Source organism: Lytechinus pictus, unplaced genomic scaffold (assembly GCF_037042905.1).
Source record: "Lytechinus pictus isolate F3 Inbred unplaced genomic scaffold, Lp3.0 scaffold_97, whole genome shotgun sequence".
NCBI classification, from domain to species: Eukaryota; Metazoa; Echinodermata; class Echinoidea; order Temnopleuroida; family Toxopneustidae; genus Lytechinus; species Lytechinus pictus.
The window spans coordinates 46,066-56,476 of record NW_026974217.1 but is presented as its reverse complement, the minus strand read 5'-3'; the positions used below and the strand labels follow the sequence as shown (position 1 = coordinate 56,476).

General features: G+C 36.8%; 1 long non-coding RNA gene across 1 annotated transcript; it reads left to right on the top strand.

Moving 5' to 3' along the window:
- The first annotated feature begins 2,017 nt into the window (after window positions 1–2,017).
- On the top strand, window positions 2,018–9,334 carry LOC129274948 (uncharacterized). The gene is made up of 3 exons (XR_008585956.2): window positions 2,018–2,146; window positions 6,138–6,254; window positions 6,792–9,334. It is a non-coding gene; the product is annotated as an uncharacterized LOC129274948 (long non-coding RNA).
- The last annotated feature ends 1,077 nt before the right edge of the window (window positions 9,335–10,411 follow it).

Sequence of the window (10,411 nt, the reverse complement as noted above, 5' to 3'; positions counted from 1 at the left end):
TAATGGTATGATTTGTATCAATGGTATACCATATGCCCAATATGGTGTCTCAGTAGTATGTGCCTATATAGTGGTATAATTAATAGATAGTTGTTGGATAATTGTAACGCAATTGTGGCTTAGTGGTGTGTGCCTAATGAATGATATTTATGTTAATGGTGAATGGTATGCCCAATTGCATTACCCAATAACATAATTCCGAAGATTTAAAGAAAAAAAAAGATTAAAGATTAAAAATTAGAATTATTAAAATTTTTGAGTTGTGACTTTTATGCGAGCAGCTTCCCCAAATCAGGCCCATTCGCTCATGATGGCAAACATGGTCTGTTACATTCTTTTAAATTGTCTTTGTCTTTATTAAATAAAAGGCCTATATGTGTTTAAATATTATTGAACCAGTGCTTAAAATACAATATTATTAATTTGTTATATTTTACAATTGTACATATTACCTTCTAAATTTATATCTGATGCATTGAGTGCAAAAATAAAAGGAGTCAATGAAATCTTATTTGATAAAAAGGGTTTTTATTGTACCTTAATATCAACGGACAAATTATTTCACAGCCGCTCCCGAAAGGGAAGAGTATAATCATCATTTACCGTAAAAATCTTGAAATTAAAACATGCAAGTTTTAAAGAGCATGAACAAGATGTGTATTGTACTAAATAGAAAATTGTACATTTCACCATCCTTTCTTTTCTCTTTTTGTTTCTTGGTATAATTTGAACGGCACACCACCTCTCCTATCTGTACGGTATACAGTTTTTTTATGTAACGCCCCCCCCCCCTTCTGGAAAGTTTTGTTCTATTTTTTAAATTAATTTTCTTATTTAATTATGGCCACTTTTTATAAAGAGAGCTATGGGGTGTTGCAAGAAAATATTTGCAGTCAATCCAAAAATTCGGTTGCAAATTTACAAGTGATAGACTAATTTCATCTAAAGTAAACCAATTTATAGATTTATTGATGGAAGAAACAATAAATCAGTTTCAAGTTTGCAATGAAAAGTAAGACTTTCAATTGATTTTGGAGTTTGAAATTGACTTGCGTTCAATTGCAAATTTCTTGCAATGTCCCATAGGTCATTATTTTGCTTAAAATGAATTCACTGTTGGTTGTCTTCCTCCCCCAACCCCTATTGAAATTCCCATCGGCAGACCCTGATTTTGGTCTGCAACGACCAAAGCCCCCTCCCAGCCAATTTATATATCGCTACTACTGCTTTTGATCATAAACCGTTCCTCTTTTTTTTTCTTTACAATTTGTGTTTTGATTATTTTTTCTCACTCATGGATGGTGTTTATAAAGAGGAGAGCTATTCTAGGCCGGTCATTACTTGCTTAATTGAAATGATTTGTCTGTTATTGTCTTGCCCCCCCCCCCCCCCAGTATCAAAATTCCCTGCCGCCAGGCTAGTACAATATGTAACATAAAAAAATCTAATGAACGAAATTCTCAATTGCAATCAAAACAAAAGCGAAATTAAACAAAGAGAGAAAAGGAAAAAAGAAATAAGTAAAAAATATATATATCGAAAAACAGAAAAATAAATTAAAAAAAGAAAAGAAAAAGACTAAGACAAAGAAAAGAAGAAAGACTGAACAGAAAAAAAGAAGGAAAAAGAAAAAAAGACAATGGAAAGAAAAAAAGAAAGACATGGAATTATAGAACAGAAAAAAATTGAGCAAAATTATTTTTTTCATAGATCCTTTCAAAGGATAAGCAGTGGCAAAAATTGACTGCATGGTTAATTGCCAACCCAGAACCAATCAAGAAAAAGACACCCCTGATTTGGTCTTACATGCAATTCACTCCTCCCCCATATCAGGATGTATCTTGGCTAAGAATTAGCCCCCTCCCCCTGATTTGGTCTTGATTTACCCCCCCCCCCCCCCAATATCGGGATGTGTTGGCTGCGCTGCTAGCTAGCTCGCTCTATGTAAGGTCTTTGGATGTAAGTGTTGTTCTCGCACGCGCGCGCGCACGTACGCATGTAACCGCCAATTGCAATATTTGAAAAAAGAACCCGATCAACCACTGTTTTGCTGTTCAGAAGCCCGTCTATAATTCATCATAAACTAAAGGAACACAGGTCAGATTCGGACAACGACTTCAAATTCATTCGCAGAATACGCTAAACAGTAAGTTAGATAACAATTTTCTTTGATATTGTTTTCGTAGTTAGTGGCTCGGCCTGATTTTCTAGAATGTTACTGTTAGTGTTACTGTTAGATGTCGTTGTACTGCCACGGGGTTTCACTGCCACCGTACCGCCACTGCCCCGTTGGCGCGGGCCGGGACACGTCTGTCTCTGGCGAAATGGATTATGGGGTGCGTTAATATGCTTTGTATAGGCTGAGGTGAGCTGAGCCGAGCATTGTCATTGAGTAGTAATTCGCTCGTATGGCCTGATATCTATATTTCAATGTTTTACAAAACCATCTCTGAATACCGGTATGAATTTATGAATGAATGACTTGTTAAATTAATGCTGTACAGTGCAGTACTGTCGTGACATTGACTGTCAAAGTGTCAATTAGGCCATTGGTTACTGCACAACATTGACATTGTTTCACTGAAATGGAAACCTTGCCGAAAATATTGCTCTGGAATGAGGCCTATAATTTGTTGTTGTTGGTAGATAATGTTGGTAAATTAAAATGACATGGACATGATAGTATTCAGGTGAAACATGGTAAGGTGTCCTAAATTTTAAAACATAAAGTAAAGCCTTAAAGGCTACGCAGGCCCTAAAAAGCTACGCACCACTTATTGCGCATGCAATTTCAATGGTAAAATGTGCACTTTGTGTGCGGAACTGTGACTGGAGAGAGTGACAAACGATTCCTATTCAATTTTTCTAGAGAGACTGCAATAATTATTCAGAGAAAACCTAGGCCTACAACTGTTTGGAATTAACATATTTTAGAAATTGAGGCAGAGAAATATTCCATGATAAATCAAGAAGTGTTCTGAAAACATGGCGGGATTTTGGTATTAGTGAGTTATGTGATATTTTCTTCTTGGTTAGGCCTAAGGTTTTTTAGAATATTTATTACATATGAATACGATATAATTTGTTCAAATATAAAAATTGGCATAGTTTTTTATGTTTGTAAACAAAATTCGTAGTTTACATAGTATATGTAAATGTATCCCCCCAAAAAAAGGGCCTATACTAATCTGAACTCAGCCATGCCAGCTGACTAAAATCACAATTTCTGAATTTTTTCCTTGGGATTTTTCCGTGGGATTGGGCGCTAATTTCGCACCGACCAACTTCGAGCAAAATTCACCACCAAATGTCATATCAAGTCTGAATTGCATTTGAATGTCCATATGCCCACCGCTTTTCCGAATATCGGGAACAGCTGTATATCGGCTTCGATCTCTACGTCATTGTTTGAATCCTCATGCGTTGCTTTGCCGTAATTTTCATATGGACTGAAGTTCGTAACCAAATCATGCAAACTGCCGCAGGCAAATCTTTTGGTCGCTAACTTCAGTCCTTATAAATAATGGCAAAGCCAAGCAAAGTGATGTCTGACTGAGAATTTGAACGATAACGTAATGTTTAATGTTGGGGCCCGCAAAGATAACCTGGCTTGAGCCCGGACCGAAAGGTTTAGCAAAAAAAATTATGGGTCCTGGATCGGCCCGGAACTCGGAGCCACCGCTCAACACCGCTGCTGCAGCCCTAAGAAAAACCTGGCCCAGCTAATCCCTAATGCACTTTCGTACCCTGCGATGTTAGCGAACTAATTTAACCTAAATATTTGTCCGAATCAATTCACTGAGCATCAGGAACATCTTTATTCCGGCTTCCACCATGATTTCATCATTCGAGTTATCAGATTTAGGGTCTCACTCCACCGTATATTTATTTGGATATTTGCTGAAGTTAGCGATTACAACGCGCAAACACGAAGTCAACAGTGTTGCTGCCCTCTGCGTTCGTTTGGCAAAATCTGACTAAGAATTTTAACTAAGACGTCGAGATCAAAGCTAAAATAATGCTGTTTCCACTGCTCAAAGTGGCTGAAATTCATGTAAAGGATAAATTAAGTTAGATTATTCGAGAAAATAGATGAGCTTGGTTCATGAATAGTGGTAAATGGTCACATTATCTTGGTATTTATTTGGTATTTTTCGGAGACATAACAGCTTCTGATCTTCGCTGTTTTGGCTCTCAACCCGGACCGGCTTGGCCTGGGGAAAATCCCCCCAACTCACTGGTCTCTGAATTCCACCCCGGCATGGCTCCCACCATTACGATAACATCGGGAATGGAGCCAAAATACTGCCGTTCCCGATCGTGATGTTTGGAAAAATGGTGGGCATACTGTGTATTGACCTCAAAATGTGTGTAGACAATTTCTGGTGGAAAATTTTGCTCGAAGTTGGCTGGTGTGAAACTGCATTAGTGCGGGAGAATAATCTGAGATCCTTTCATAGGGCTAGGCATATCCATTTTTTAAGTTAATTATATTTTTTTAAATTAAGTTTGTCCTGTGATCACTTTTTATCTGTGTTTATTTATCTACTGATCAAAAACTTGCCCAAAATAATGTCTAAAATTCACCCACTGGCATATGATTGTCCAGGGACTTATCCTGGATTTCTCAAGGGGGGGGGGCACATTTTCCCAGGAAACTTTAACAAGCACAAAAAAAAGGAGATCTTTACTTGTGTATGAGACAATTACCGTGTTTACACTTGATCGGCTTTTGGTTCAGAACCAAAAGCCGATGCAGAATCGGCTTTTGGTTTATCTTGCACTGCATTTACATGCTGTTACAGCTTGCGGTGCAGAATCGGCTCGCGTGTCAAAAACCTCAATTGATACGCTCACCAACAAAATACGTCATAATGAAGACAACGCTGGATCCGTGCGCTTACAATTATGTCACAATGGTAAAGTAAATGAAATGCGCACCAATTGCCGATGCAGAATCGGCTTTCTGTTTACACGTAGTAAAAAAGCCGATTCTGCATCGGCTCGCGGTTCTGAACCTACTACTTTGGTGGTGCAAATTGCTGATTCTGAACTGCGAGCCGATGCAAGTTAATCGTGTTTTACACGCTATGAAAAAGCTGATTAAGTGTAAACACGGTATATATTTCCGTTAGAAATATTTGCTGTAACTTTCAAAAGGAGGGACACACTTGTGTAAAGACGCCATATTTACATTAAACACATTGACCCGAATTCACAAAGGTGGTTTTGAAAACCCACGGTTGAGTCCATGGTGTATGCAGATTTCCTGTATAAATTACGCTTAATTTAGCACGTATCTGGCGCGTGTGTAAAAAATGTCCAATTCTGATGCGCGCTTTTGTCGCAGTGCGCCAAATTGACGCCTGTTACCATGGTTAGATACGCTATTTTATCCATGAGTCCACTGTTTGAAGAGTGGACTCGTTAATTCAAAACAGTGGACTCGTGATTAAAATAGCGTGGATAACCACGGCAACAGGCGTCAATTTGGCGCACTGTGACAAAAGCGCGCATCAACATTGGACATATTTTGATATACGCTGTAAATAAGCTTAATTTATACAGGAAATCTCCATAAAACATGGACTCAACTGGGGTTTTCAAAACCACCTTTTTTAATTCGGGCCATTGACTATTGCTCTCAAGGGGGGGGGGGACACAGGTCAATTGTGCCCATCTGGATCCGTTACTGTGATTGTCAATACCAAGAAAAGAAAATCATATTGAATGTTATCAATTAATTGATTAGGCCTACCTTTTGAAAACTGCTGCTCTGGAAATATGACTTCAGATCATTCTTTTTCTATTAGATAATTTTCTCTTGCATATCTACATGATTGCTGATCAAAACACGTTACGCAGCAGAGTAACTGTGTTATTTTGATCTATATATTTCCAGCATGCACACACAGAAAATCTTTTGTGGGGGAATTTTATTTCTGTGACATCAATTTCAAACATATTTTCAAGTAAATTTGCTGCATATGTTGAAATAAAATTATCATGATGCTGTATATGAGTGAATCATTGCATTTTGGAGCTTAAAGAAAGTTTTACTATATTAGTATTATATTTTTGTTTTTATCTGCACATGCATATTTTCCAACACTCAAATTGATTTTATTTCATTTAAGATTGGACGACGGATACACTGGATGATAATGTAGATGGTCCAGGATTATCTGGGAAGGAAACTACAGGTGTTGAACACAGAAAACCGTTTACAAGAAAACAACTGGAGTTTGTGAAAGGTAATTGTGTAAGAATTCACTTCAGTGGAAAAAATTGCAAAGCTTCATTAAATAAAACAGATTGTACTCCTGCAGTGGCATAGCTGAAAAAAAACTTGTGAGGAATGGTAAAAATACTGAAAAAGACCAAAATGTCATCCCCATTTATAGGATTACACGTCCTTTCTAACACCCCCCCCCCCTGGAAAAAAAATCAATATGCTGGCAGGGGGGGGGGTGGACACTTTGGCCCCAGGTATGCATGTGGTATGGTATTTGTCATCATTTGGGCAACCTCCCATTAATATAACGGGTTATTTTCTGCTAATCTATGGTTAAACATGAATTTCTTTATCATATTGTACAAAATGTTTTGTTGATATATGTTAATTGGTACTATTCAATTGAAGGGTAGTGTATTATGCAAATTTCTCGATATTTTAGAAAAATATATCAATTTTTCAAGAAAGCTTGCACGCACGACAAGCATTGATGTTTTGAACCCGTAGCTGACATACTTTCCTTTGCATTGTTTTCATCCCATATTCCTTATTACAGCTGCAAGAAATTAATCTTGCCGGGTACGCATTCACTTCACCTTGGTCGAGTGCAGCACAGTGGATAAATGTGTTGCTGAAGGAAAACACCATTGCTAGGATTCAAACCCACGACACTCTGTTGAAAGGTGAGAGTCAGAACCACTAGACCACGACGCACCCACAGTTAACAAGCTGATGTCATACCCACTTGTTCTTTTGTATTTTATAACAAGAAGTCATGTTTATTCACATTTTGACCTCCAAGAACTAAAAAGTGGAGTGAAGATTTATTTAATGTAAACGCATGCATTGCTTGAAATCATTTTATGCTACGTGGGACATATCATACACACGTGTACGAAAATATGAAATTATTATGATTTCATTTTATAACATAAGCCTAACACATATTCCTGACGATCATGTGCACATTCCAGTAATTTTTTCCAAAATGTTGCTAAACCTTCAAATCAAAGACTTTGTTATCAGATTTTAACGAAATTGTCAACATTATGCTTTTCTGATTAATTCTCTTCCTACCTAAATTTCCCCTTTCCTCATGCTTTCTTTCTATGGACCCTTCATTCTCCTTATAACTATGTTATATGTAAAATGTAACCGGTCGTCCAACCCATTTGATTGAAGGGCTAGGTACTCTAGACTGAAAGTTATGTGATTTAAATTCAAAGAGTACATCAGACAAAAATAAAAACACTGAAAATTTCATCAAAATTGAATGAGGATTAACGAAATTATGACGAATTAAAGTTGTTATTTTTTGGTAAAACTGTTCTCTGCAAGTCCTCATGAATATACAAGATCCCAATTTATATATTTTTTTGTATTATATGAATTCAAATTTTGTCAAAGCTAGGTTGTAAAAAATTACGATTGACTACTGATATACTGTGTAAGACAAAAATTATATTATTTCTCACACATAGTTGAGTTATTCATCTGATTCAACACAACAAAAATAGACAAAAAAGAAATAAGTGGGAATCTTGTATATTTGAACTATGGGAAATAGTTAAAAAATAGATGTGCTACTAAGAATTATTTTCTATATGATTTGCAAAATATTAAAAAAAGATGTCGCTATTTTTCTTTTTTTTTTTCTATTTTCATGATATATTCTTTATTATTCTATATATTCTATTTTTGATATAGATATTATTTATTTCTTTACGTATCTTTAATGTATTTATGATAAACTTTTGGCATGTTTCTACAGAAAATCATTAAAAACGATTTATCTTTTCGGACTCGAAAAACCTTATCGCCCTTTAACCAACCTGCTTCTACAAACCGAATAATCTGATTAACTCGCTTTTCGCGTTGCAAATACGGCGGAAATCGGAAAATTCAACCTATAACCTCACGTTGCATTGTACATATGTCCAAAATTGCATCTTCTTAGGAAAATTTTCAAAATTTGTGGTAGATCTCACTCAATGTAGCAGGTATACGTGTTGCACGATCAGCTTGCGAGATCGAAAAGGCCAGAATATGCAAATTTATGTACTGCGAAATTGCACTTTTGGGATTAAGCACTATCGCCAGACACGATACGCTATTTTGCCGTGTGTTTTTATAGAAAAGTTGAACGGATTAACATGGCAATAACCACCTCTCAGAGATGGTTATGAGAAACCATATTTTGCTTGAAGCAGTTTATCAATAAACCGCATCGCGTCTGTTTCTACAAAATTCTACAGGAAAGTTTTCCGGGATTCTGGATACTTACGCGGGTAATACCTTTTAACGATTCTATGTAGAAACACGCCGTTTGATATATCTTTTAGGTGAAAAGAAAATAGAGAAATATTAGGAGGTTCTATTTTTATGAGGGTACTATTTCCCCCCCTTTGGGGGATATTTATTTCCTCTAAGTTTGGTACTCTTTACCTTTAATCATTCGGCCATGTGAAGGCTATCACACATTTTGAGTTTAATCTTTGAAATTTGGTGTTCATCAGTTTGTTGTCCAAACTCTGTCTTACATTTAGATTTGTTTATAGGAAGATTAACATAATATCTATGTGGAGTGCAATCATTGACCTCTTGTAGAGTCGTGCAGTCACATGTATTCATAATGCTGGTGCTTTTATGCCATACATGTACTTGTCAGTACTGGGTTCCACTCTTTTGTACTTGAACTTATTAGTAAAAAAAATATTTTATTAATGTCATTGAAGTAGCTGTGTGAAAGCAATTACACACAACAGATTTAAAATCAAGGTTATTGTATTACAAGTATCAGGTTTGTTTGCAGAACAGTGGTTTTGCCAAGTACTCAATCCACGTAAAAAGCCATCAGAGAGAACATGTTTATTCTTGGAAATGTTAATCATTTGTTGTGTTTTTCAATTAAACTCTGTCTTGATACATGTTTATTTTAGATACCAAGATTGACAGAGTATAGATGTCAACGAGGAGCAAAGTCATATATATTCATAACTTATGTGCTTTAATTATAAAGTCTATACTTGTGAATACTGTGTTCCATTTATGCTGTACTTAAACTTCTTATAGTAAAAACATTTGACGTTCTTGAAATAACTGTTTTCATCATTTTTTTCTTGTGCATACTTAATCCATTATCAAACCTACCATTAACCCGAGCTATATATGCTGTTCACCATTGGTCTACCATTCACTGTACTTTATTGGCCTACTATACATTGTACACCTTTGGTCTACTGTCTATCATTCAGTGTAAACCATTGGTCTACCATTCACAGTACACTTGTGGTCTATAATGTATGGCCAATGGTGTAAATTGAATGGTTGACCAATGGTAGAGAGTGTATGGTATGACAATGGTCTACAGTGAACGATAGGCCAATGGTGTACGGTAAATGGTAGGTCAACGGTGAATGGTAAGCCAATGGTGTACGGTGATTGGTAGGTCAATGGTGTATGGTAGGCCAATGGTGAACTGTAAATGGTAGGTCAATGGTGTGCGGTGTATGGTAGGCCAATGGTGTACAATGTATGGTAGGTCAATGGTGTATGGTGAATGGTAGGGCAATGGTGAACGGTGTATGGTGAATGGTAGGTGAATGGTGTACGGTGAATGGTACGCGAATGGTGTACGGTGAATGGTAGGTGTACGGTGTATGGTGAATGGTAGGCGAATGGTTTATGGTGAATGGTACGCGAATGGTGTACGGTGAATGGTAGGTGTACGGTGTATGGTGAATGGTAGGCGAATGGTGTATGGTGAATGGTACGTGAATGGTGTATGGTGAATGGTAGGCGAATGGTGTAAGGTGAATGGTAGACCAATGGTGTCCAGTGAACGGTGGCTGAATGGTAAATGGTAGGCCAGTGAATGGTGGCTGAATGGTGGTCAATGGTAAACCTGTCTATAGTGGCCATGGTAGATCAATGGTGAATGGTGTTTGATCAATGGTATATGAATGGTAAATGGTGCTCATGAATATGGTAATAGTAACGTCCCAATTATTTAAATTAGTTTGAATGGTATACCATTGGGGCTTGAATGGTATACCATTGGTGTATGATGGGTGCTGTGTGAATGGTATTCCAATGGTATATCAATGGTGTTTCAATGGTGTATGGTGTATGGTATTTCAATGGTATACCATTCAATTTTTTTTATAAGGGCAAATT